Genomic DNA, 11,398 nt, shown 5'->3' with positions numbered 1-11,398 from the left:
AGGACTCAGAAGGGAAGGAGTGATTTTTGGATTTTGCAGCTCAGATTCTGGTGGAATGAATGGTGGGTGCACCCCCAAAAAGTTGCTGATCAGTTAATTTATACTGATCAGCACAAAAGGGGGGGCAGCAGGGGGGGCAGCAGTCAGTTGCACAGGCAGCACAACCTTTGGTGCAACTGACAGGTATATATATATAAAAAAAACAACCCTGCACCCCCAAAAAGTTGCTGATCAGCACAGATATACTGATCAGCACAAAAGGGGGGGGGGGCAGCAGACACAAAATATAGCACTCTCTGTCACTATCTGTCACTATCTGTCACTATCTGTCACTATCTGTCACTCTATGACACTGCAGCAGCAGCACACAGGAAGTGACAAGATCCAGGAAGCATCCAGCTGCTGGCAGCACGCTACCAGCGGTGATCAGGTAAGTATCAGGCAAGGATCAGGTATGTATATCATGACAGATTGGTCGGTGACCGCTCTGCACGCAATTCCAGACCGGAATTGCATCTGCAGCGCAGTCACCGTTAGTTTAAATCACGCGCCATGGCTGTGATTTGTCCGTCGGTCCGACGGACCAATCACAGCCTTGGGGGCAGGTGGGGTGAGGTGTGGTCATCACCGGTGACCCCCTCACGCCCCCTCACACCCGGCGGTGATTGATCCCTGTGTTCCAGAGCGTCAGATTCGCGTCTGATTCGCGTCTGATTCGCCGATAACACAGGAAAACGCTGCGATTGGTTGTTCACATTGAACAGCCAATCGCAGCGATCGCCGACAGGGGGGAGGCATCGCCGCCCCCCCTGGGCATGCTGGGACATGTCTGCTGTCAGGGACAGCAGACATCGTCCCTCTGTCACCGCGTCCCTAGACGCGGTGACAGTTTAAAGTCATGACGTACATTTATGCCATGTGTCGGGAAGTACATCCCGACCATGACGTAAATGTACGTCAAATGTCGGGAAGGGGTTAATCAATATTGAGATCATACGCCCCTGATGAAGTCCCTGAGTGTGATGAAACACATTGTGTATTGGTCACAACTTTAAAAATAAAATAGACTTACTCCGACAACAAGAAGCTATAAGTGTATTATTTATTATTCTATATGCTTCTATGAAATATATATAGGGACATTACATTTATTGGGTGCTGAAGACACTATTGTTGGTATGAGAGAGAGAGAGAGAGAGAGAGAGAGAGAGAGAGAGAGAGAGAGAGAGAGAGAGAGAGAGAAAGAGAGAGAGAAAGAGAGAGAGAGAGAGAGAGACATGTGCAATATTCCCTGAAAATGTATCTTATTCACATTGTTATGAAATTATGCAGAAGCTGACTCTGCTAATTAAAATGATATGCAGCATGCCTATATTCTGTGAGTGACTATGCCTGTATCTGCATGTGTTACAGTGTTGTCTATGAAGTGTAGCATTACATACATGAAGATGCAGATACACACAGAACGTAGACACTTTACATATCATTTTAATCCTATTCACAATATCAATGCAAATATGGGAAGATGTATTTTCTTACAGTATTTGCGCTATGCTCAAGAAGAGGCATCAGATCAGTGCAGAAGTGCAAGTTGTAGGACCTGCACTTTTGCTTTCTCATGGAATTGCGAGTGGAGGAGGAACAGCAAGAACAACCAGGGAGTGGGGCTGACTAATACTAGAAGGCTCTGTGTTAACTGACCTGTGTCACATCCATTCACAGGCCCCTGTGAGTGACAGATGCAGCCAACCATTCACAAGACGGGGTTTGGTGGACTCGCAGGGCTGCAGATTTGCAGCCTTGCGAATCAACCAGAATAACCGCCCATAACTGCTAATTATCACTGGGACCTAAGTCCCATCTTACAATAATATCTAAAGCAGCAAGTCAGAGCAAGATGGAATCACTAGGATGCATGTTGACCAAAGATAGAGGATTAGGGCAGGACTTGTGAGTCAGCAGTAAGACCTGAATAGATGTCCAAATCCAGAAGGTAAGTCCACTCATAAGGGTGTCACACTAATTCACTAAGAACACACACATCATATATACTATGAGTTTCGGTGCAGGCCAAACCTTCAACTGGAGAACCAAGCAGAGCATTAATGGGGGCCCTCACTGAGCAAGACAGAGCTTGGCCATTTGGACAAGAACTGCATCATAACAAGAAAGTGAACCCTTTCGGGGGGGGGGGGGGTACTCTCTTTAGCTGAGTGATAAAACAATGAGTAAGGTCCAGGTGAAATCAGCAGGCCTGGGTTATAGTCAATGACTGAGACATTGAAAGAGAAGTGAGATATCAACTGCTGTTGGCAGTTAAATTTGAACCAAAAAAGACCCCAGAGTGGACAAATGAACATATACTACATCAATTTTGGGTACTCTCTTTTGACACCCACCTCTAATACCCCTCTTTTCTTGCAGGATTGAGAAGATGGAAGCTCCTTCATTTTACAAGCATCTATTATAATGTAAGAGAAGGTACAAGGATGGGACCACCACTCTTCTATTGGGGGCACCGAAATTGTTACATGCAGAAGATATAAGCTAGTATTATCATTATGCAGTTACAGATGAAGCCTTCTTCAACCAGACTTTACTGGAGATCCATGGCTCACCAAGGCTTATTATCATATTTTGTTCTTAGCTGCAGTACAATACATAGAACACTACAGTAGGGCATTGATGGCTAACCTTGACACTACAGCTGTTGTTGAAATAAAACATCCCAACATGCCCTGCTACAGTTTTACTATTTGGCCATGCTAAATCTGATGCAGTGCATGCTAGGATGTGTAGGTAAACAACAGCTCAGGCTTACTTAATCTTTTTAAAGTGCTAGATGAGGATGGCTCTATCTGTATGACAGTAGAGCCCGCTCAGCAGGTTGTTTTGTGCGAGCATCCATCCGATGTTTCTGTAACGGTCTTTCCCCACCTTTGTTACAGGACAGCAGGCTGTACACATATCTCTGACACTGGGAGGAAGCAAAGTAATAGATAAGAGGATCAAGGCAACAACTGATGCTGCTAATACACACAGACAGGTTGTAGGTAACATACAGCCTCAAATTAGATTTCTTATGGAAATAAAGATAATTAATTAAGAAGATGACATTTGTTGGCCCAAAGCAGAGGACAAACACACAGAGCACAGTCACCGTCAGAAACAAAGCCCGAGATTTCTTAAATGAGTTTTCGAGTTTGGAGGAGCTCAGCTTATAGATGATCCCGATGTAGCAGACAACAGTGATGATAAAGGGCAAGAAAAAGAAAGCGGAGATAATAGTGAGGAAATAGTATATATAAAAGCTCTGCAGATCATTACGGTCCATCACATCGTAACAAGTGGTGATACCCAAGGTGGCAATGTCCTGCGTTTGTTCTCTGAAGAGAAGTGGTACAGTGCCGGCTATGGATATTACCCAGATGCAGAAACAGACCAGCCAAGCCCGGCTCATGGTACGCCAGGAGAGAGACTGCAATGGATAGACCACAGCCAGGAACCGGTCCACACTGATGCTGGTCATGAGCAGGATGGAGCAGTACATATTGCAGTAAAACGCTGCGATGTAGATGCGACACATCCCATCTCCAATCACCCAGTTATTCCCGGAGAATCGGTAAGTGATGGCGAAGGGCAGCAGGGCAACAAAGAGCACATCAGCGACCGCCAGGTTCAGCATGTAGACCACCGCTGGCTTCCTGACCTTCATCTTCCAGAGGAACATGATGATGGCCAGAACATTGAGAGGCAAGGCCACGATGAGCACCATGGTGGACATGGTTGGTACAAATACAGTCAGCAATTGGCCAGTAAAAATTATTTTGGCTTCTTCCACAATTGCATATTGTTTTATTCCATGATCGGAATCTTGATTTGATGATAAGTTCAGGTCACGACCATCTTCACCACTATCAGATGTTTTACGCTCTTAAAATTAAGTGAGGAATTAATGAAAACATAAATTAGTAGATATGGTTGCTGTAAGTTATCGGTTGACCCAAAGAGTGTGAGCCTAATTCAGCATGGATAACTCATCGGAGAATATGTAGTGGACAGCCAGCAAAAAGCCAAATTTATGAGTGCATTGCAAATAGCGATGTATTCGCAGATTCATTGGCAAAAACAGATACATCGAACAATTCTTTCCATCTGTCAAGAATCAGGCTGGACATAGTCATCGCTGGTGACAGAGACCCACCTGAAAAATGCCTGGGCATGCCTGCGTTATCACAAACACTCCTAAATGTCGGCTTTATATTACTCAAATTGCGGCTACACTGTGACATCTATACATACAGATATGTTGTTGCTATTTGGACCTGCACATGTATGATGTGAATGTGTGATCTTTTGATAATCGCTTCTTTGTGAATTCTTTGATTAGTGATCCATTCTTGAATTAGGCTCTACAGATGGAACCGCACTTATGTAGCTGGCCGGTTCACCATAAGGATACCTCTCAGCATGCCATTTGCCGAGACACTCACGTGCCCCATCCGTGGCAATGGATGTGAGATGCTCGTGCATCCATTGCCCTGAATAGGGCACGTGAGCATCCCACACTTAATGCACTTTGGCAAACATTGTCCCGAGACGGGAGGCAGGCCGGCTAGATAAGTGCTACTCCATCTGTATGTATGCAAATAGCTTCATTAGTAATACAAAATATACAGTAATAGATAAAAAGTTATATTGTATTACAGACAGAGATTCCATTTACACCATGATCACCATTCATCAGTGTCCAGGGGCCATCTAGACACATTTATCTTAAATGCTAGGTTTTTTTTTTACACATGAACCTTATTTCCAAGCACCATTGCCAACCAAAACTGCATTCCTTTTATATATTTTATACAGGGCAAATCCTTCTGGGATGTTTGCTCAAAATTATTATCAAACCACCACTTCTATTGAAGATGGGATGTTGCCCATAGCAACCAATTCGATTCTACTTATTTATTTAACACCTTCTAGAAGATGACATCACAAGAAGATGACATTTACTTAGCACCTGCTAGAAGATGACATCACAAGAAGATGACATTTACTGAGCACCTGCTAGAAGATGACATCACAAGAAGATGACATTTACTTAGCACTTGCTAGAAGATGACATTACAAGAAGATGACATTTATTTAACACCTTCTAGAAGATGACCTCACAAGAAGATGACATTTACTTAGCACTTGCTAGAAGATGACATCACAAGAAGATGACATTTACTTAACACCTGCTAGAAGATGACATCACAAGAAGATGACATTTACTTAACACCTGCTAGAAGATGACATCACAAGAAGATGACATTTACTTAGCACTTGCTAGAAGATGACATCACGAGAAGATGACATTTATTTAACACCTTCTAGAAGATAACATCACAAGAAGATGACATTTACTTAGCACTTGCTAGAAGATGACATCACAAGAAGATGACATTTATTTAACACCTTCTAGAAGATGACATCACAAGAAGATGACATTTACTTAGCACTTGCTAGAAGATGACATCACGAGAAGATGACATTTACTTAGCACCTGCTAGAAGATGACATCACAAGAAGATGACATTTCTTTAGCACCTTCTAGAAAAGGCATGTCCAACGTTGGTCCTCCAGATGTTTTGAAACTACACATCCCAGCATGCTTTGCAATAGTTTTAGCATTTTCTAATAGCAAAACTGTGGCAAAGCATGCTGGGATGTATAGTTTCACAACATCTGGAGGGCCAACGTTGGACATGCCTGTTCTAGAAGATGGATCACACGCAGTGAACTGAATTCAGCCCCTGCCCCAATGGTCAGGGTTTGCGCATAGGCTTACCCATGAAAACGCTGGGCATTCCTTCAGGCAGGCATGAGCATATAAGTCAGATGAGACTGACTTTTATTTGCGATGGCAGGAGAAATCATTTTATGGTCAGTGACCATCGAATGATTTCTCCTGCAGCGGCGACATGCAATGGGATGTGTCTTTACACATCCCCTCACTTGTTTGCAAGGGGACCTGCGGAGTTGGGAGTTTTCGAAAATGTCCCCCAAGGTGTTTCATTTGCATTGTTTGGTAAACTACGATATGTGAAATGATAGATTACCTTCTAAATGCCGATTACATATTTAGAAATGATGATGAAAATAGTATATGATGTGTGAGTACTTGACCGGAACAATCCTTTGTTTTCAGATGGAGAGAACCTCTTGTAGTGTGGAATTGTAAAAGATGATAATTTACTTGAGGCTAAAAGTAAAACATTGTAATAGCACTGTGTCAAAAATTAAAACACCATTTAATCTTCCAGAAGCTTGGTATAATAATAAGAGAAGCTTCCAGAAGCATTGTATGTCAGTAAGAGAAAAGAAGCGTCAAGTAGCTAGGTATGTCAGTAAGAAAAGCTTCCAGAAGATAGGTATGGCAGTAGTTATAGAATCCAGAAGGTAGGTATGTCAGTAAGAGAAGCATCCAGAAGATAGGTATGGCAGTAGTTATAGCATCCAGAAGGTAGGTATGTCAGTAAGAGAAGCATCCAGAAGCTAGGCATGGCAGTAAGAGATGCATCCAGAAGATAGGTATGGCAGTATTTATAGCATCCAGAAGGTAGGTATGTCAGTAAGAGATGCATCCAGGAGTTATACATGGCAGTAAAAGAAGCATACAGAAGCTAGGCATGGCAGTAAGAGATGCATCCAGAAGATAGGTATGGCAGTATTTATAGCATCCAGAAGGTAGGTATGTCAGTAAGAGATGCATCCAGGAGTTATACATGGCAGTAAGAGAAGCATCCAGAAGCTAGGCATGGCAGTAAGAGATGCATCCAGGAGTTATACATGGCAGTAAGAAAAGCATCCAGAAGGTAGGTATGGCAGTGAACAAATTATCCAGAAGCTATGTATGGCAGTAAGAAAAGCATCCAGTAGCCAGGTATGGCAGTACGAGAAACATTCAGAAGATAGGTATGGCAGTAAGAGAAGCTTCCAGAAGATAGGTATTGCAGTAAGAGATGCATCCAGAAGCTAGTTATGGCAGTAAGAGAAGCATCCAGAAGCTAGGTATGGCAGTATGAGAAGCTTCCACTAGCTAGGTATGGCAGTACGAGAAGCGTCCAGAAGACAGGTATGGCAGTAAAAGTTGCATACAGAAGATAGGAATGGCAGTAAAAGAAGCATCTAGAAGCTAGCTATGGCAGTATGAGAAGTTATCTATGACAGTAAGAGAAGCTTCAAGTAGCTAGGTATGGTAGTAACAGAAGCATCCAGAAGATAGGTATGGCTGTAAGAGAAGATTCCAGAAGCCAGGTATGGCAGTAAGAGAAGCATCCAGAAGCTAAATATGGCAGTAACAGAAACATCAAGAAGATAGATATGGCAGTAAGAGAAGCATCCAGAAGCTAGGTATGACAGTAATAGAAGCTTCAAGTAGCTAGGTATGGCAGTAAGAGAAGCTTCCAGAAGATAGGTATGGCAGTAAAAGTTGCATACAGAAGATATGTACGGCACTAAAAGAAGCATACAGAAGCTAGTTATGGCAGTAAGAGAAGCTTCCAGAAGCTCGGTTTGGAAGTACGAGAAGCTTTATGTAGCTAGGTATGGAAGTAACAGAAGCATCCAGAAGATAGATATGGCAGTAAGAGAAGCTTCCAGAAGATAGGTGTTACACTGTCATGTCTGGCCATCAGCTAGTAGCAAGCAGCTAGGAGTTTGTGCATTATGTTGCTCTCAGCTGCATCCAGTGATTACCTCAGCTGAAGGTATAAAAGGAAATCGGTTGGACACGGCCCTGCTGGTCTTAGTTTATGTTCCTGCTATGTGTGCATGTCCTGTACTCCAGCTTCTCCAGGAGATAAGCCATGGATGTTGCCTTGTTTGTTTGTTCCTATCATCCTTGCCTGTTACCAAAAGGACTCTTCAGTTAAGTACTTTGTCTCCTGCTGATATTTACCATGTACTGAGTAGCTGACCTGCATCCTCCCAGTATTCCGTATCCTGCAAACACTTTTCTAATACTGAGTAGCTGGCCTGCATCCTCCCAGTACTTTGTATCCTGCAAATCTCCTTATTACTCTGAATAAGTTACTTGCATTTATTGTACCCTGGAAGTTACCATGTTTGCTGTATAATTTATACTTTATTCCCTGCTGCCTGAATAAAATATTTAATCTTTATTTCTGTGGACATTCATTTGAGCTGTATCCAGGTTCTGGCTGGATCTGTGTTATTGCTAGCTGTTGCATTCCCCTGTTCCTAGGGGTTAATCTCAAATCCATGGTTAACACTCAGCAAGTACCTTTCCACACCTGGTCCAGAGTCCTGAACCTGTCTGTATTCCTTTGTAACCACAGTCAAGTCACTCTGTACCAGCTAGTTGCATAACTCCAGATACTGACCTGTGGCTTCTAGTCTGCCAGATCCTAATAATAAGTATGGGAGTACCAGGAGCATCCAGAAGATAGGTATGGCAGTAAGAGAAACTTCAAGAAGCTAGGTATGGCAGTAATGCGCGATACACACCAGGGCGCCCCGCTCCTGATGCACATGATGTCGTCCGACCCGATCACAATCAGGTGGAGCGAACGACCCACTGACAATGTGCACCATGAGCGGGTTCCGATCCGATCGTGACCCGCACCCGGGTGTATGGTCGTTATTCAGATCCTACCGACCGACCCGCTCGGCCACGCATCGGATCTGGATCAGACCAGAACAAGCAAAAAAGGGCCCAATCTACCTACATTCTACATCCAATCGGTCGGGATTGGATCTAGATTGATGGGATTGGGCCCTTACCATTCTGGTGTGTACCCTACAGAAGAGATGCATCCAGGAGCTAGATATAGCAGTAAGAGAAGCATCCAGAAGGTAGGTGTATCAATAAGAGACGCTTCCAGAAGCTAGATATGGCAGTAAGAGAAGCTTCCAGTAGCTTGGTATAGCTGTAAAATTTGAATCCAGAAGATAGGTATGGCAGTAACAAAAGCATCCAGAAGATAGGCATGGCAGTAAGAGAAACTTCAAGAAGCTAGGTATGGCAGTAAGATACACTTACAGTATATAGGAATTGCAGTAAGAGAGGCATCCAGAATCTAGGTATGGCAGTATGAGAAGCTTACTGAAGCTAGATATGGCAGTAAGAGGCTCTTACAGAATATAGGTATGTCAGTAAGAGAAACTTCCAGACGCTAAGTATGGCAGTAAGAGAGGCTTCCAGAAGCTAGGTATGGTAGTAAGAGAATATTTCATTAAGCTAGGTATGGCAGTATGAGAAGCTTCCAGAAGCTAGGTATGGTAGAAAGAGAAGCTTCCAGAAGCTAGGTATGGCAGTCCGAGAAGCTTATAGAAGCTTAATGTGGCAGTAAGAGATGCTTCCAGAAGCTAGGTTTGGAGGTACAAGAAACTTCCAGAAGCTATCTATGGTATATGGAGAAGCTTCAAGTTGCTAGGTATGGCAGTAAGAGAAACATCCAGGAGCTAGGTTTGGCATTACGAAAAGCATCCAGTAGCTAGGTATGGCAGTATGAGAAGCTTACTGAAGCTAGATATGGCAGTAAGAGACTCTTCCAGAAGATAGGTATGTCAGTAAGAGAAACTTCCAGACGCTAAGTATGGCAGTAAGAGATGCTTCCAGAGCTAGATGTGGCATTAAGAGAAGCTTCCAGAAGCTAGGAATGCATGTAAGAGAATCATCTAGAAGCTAGGACTGGCAGTAAGAGAAGCATCCAATAGGTAGGTATGGCAGTAAGCAATGCTTTCAGAAGCTAGATGTGGCAGTAAGAAGTGCTTTTAACAGCTAGGTATGGCATTAAGAGAAGCTTACAGAAGCTAGGTTTGGCAATACAAGAAGCTATCTATGACAGTAAGAGAAGCTTCAAGTAGCTATGGCACAGAAGATAGGTATGGCAGTAAGAGAAGCATCCATGAGCTAGATATGGCAGTAAGAGAAGCATCAAGAAGCTAGGTATTGCAGTAAAAGAATCATACAGAAGATAGGTATGGCAGCGACAGAAGTATCCAGAAGCTACAGTAGGTATGGTACTAAGATAAGCATCCAATAGCTAGGTATGGCAGTAGGAGAAGCATCCAGAAGCTAGGTTTGGCAGTTAGAGAAACTTCTAGAAGCTAGGCATGGCAGTAAGAGAAACTTCCAGAAGCTTGGTATGGCAGTAAGAGAAACTTCCAGAAGATAGCTATGGCAGTAAAAAAAGCATCCAGAAGATAGGTATGGCAGTAACCCAAGCATCAAGAAGATAGGTATGGCAATAAGAGACACATCCAGGAGCTTGACATGGCAGTAAGAGAAGCATCCAGATGCTAGGTATGGCAATAGAAGTAGCATCCAGAAGATAGGTATGGCATGAAGAGAAGTATCCAGAAGCTACTGTAGGTCTGGCAGTACAAAAAGCTGCTTACAGTAGCTAATAATGGCAGTAACAGAAGCTTCCAGAAGCTAGGTATGTCAGTACGAGAAGCTTACAAAGCTAGGTTTGGCAGTAAGAGATAATAGTATTAATATATACTCTATTAATTCAAATAGAGGTTTGATGTATCACAACATATTTGGGAAACTTGGGGTGAGATTTAGTGCCGCCTGAGTTCAGTGGCAGTGTGAGAGTGGCATATGGTCTGTGTTCCTTACTCGCTCACTGGTGTGTCTTGCGGTGCAGGCCCGTGTCCTGTGCCATCCCCGGGTACTCTTCATGGCAGGATCTGGGTGGCATTACCCTGAACTCTTGCCAGCGTCCCATGCTGGTCCCGGGCTGGGCCCACACCACATAGGTACCGTCCATGACACCTGCAATCATATGACTCTGTTGTCCAATGCTTTCCCTATGACCTTGATACTCTGACCTGTGCACTGACCAATGTGACTAAAGGTGTGCACAGGTAGTTCCTGGATTTAATTGCTGCGGCTTGCAGTCAATCACAGGACCTCAGGGGGGATATAGCTGAGGCCTCTGGCCCATTACTTCTGCCTTGAACAACTTGTCTGATTCCTGTGTATATCCAGTCCTCAGCGTTCCAAGGCTCCAGGATCCTGTCCAGAGTCCCTGTGGTAACCCTGTGCAAAACCCTGTGCAATCTGCTGCTGACATCTGCTGCTGATAATAAGGCTCCCTGGCTCTCCTCACCTGCCAGGTTACCCTCCTCACTGTCTTCCATCTCTAGATCCATACCCCTCCAGCTCCCAGGCTGTCGACTTCCCCCTGGCTTCCAGGCTGTCTACAGTACCGTGCCGACTCCCAGGTCATCAACACTTCCACCAGCTCCCAGGAAATCTACAGTATCATGTAAACTCCCAGGTCATCAACTCTTCCTCCGTCTCCCAGGCCATCTACAGTGCTGTCCCGGCTCCCAGGCCCTCAATCTCCATGTCGGCTCTCAGGCCGTTGACTATCCA

The 11,398-nt window shown here is 44.0% G+C and overlaps 1 pseudogene; it reads right to left on the bottom strand.

Moving 5' to 3' along the window:
* Positions 1-2,854: 2,854 nt before the first annotated feature.
* On the bottom strand, positions 2,855-11,172 carry LOC146061196 (proteinase-activated receptor 1 pseudogene; annotated as a pseudogene).
* Positions 11,173-11,398: the final 226 nt, after the last annotated feature.

This window comes from Crinia signifera, chromosome 1 (genome assembly GCF_055691185.1).
Source record: "Crinia signifera chromosome 1, ASM5569118v1, whole genome shotgun sequence".
Classification (NCBI taxonomy): Eukaryota; Metazoa; Chordata; class Amphibia; order Anura; family Myobatrachidae; genus Crinia; species Crinia signifera.
The sequence above is the reverse complement of the archived record's forward strand: the minus strand, read 5'-3'. Positions and strand labels throughout refer to the sequence as shown.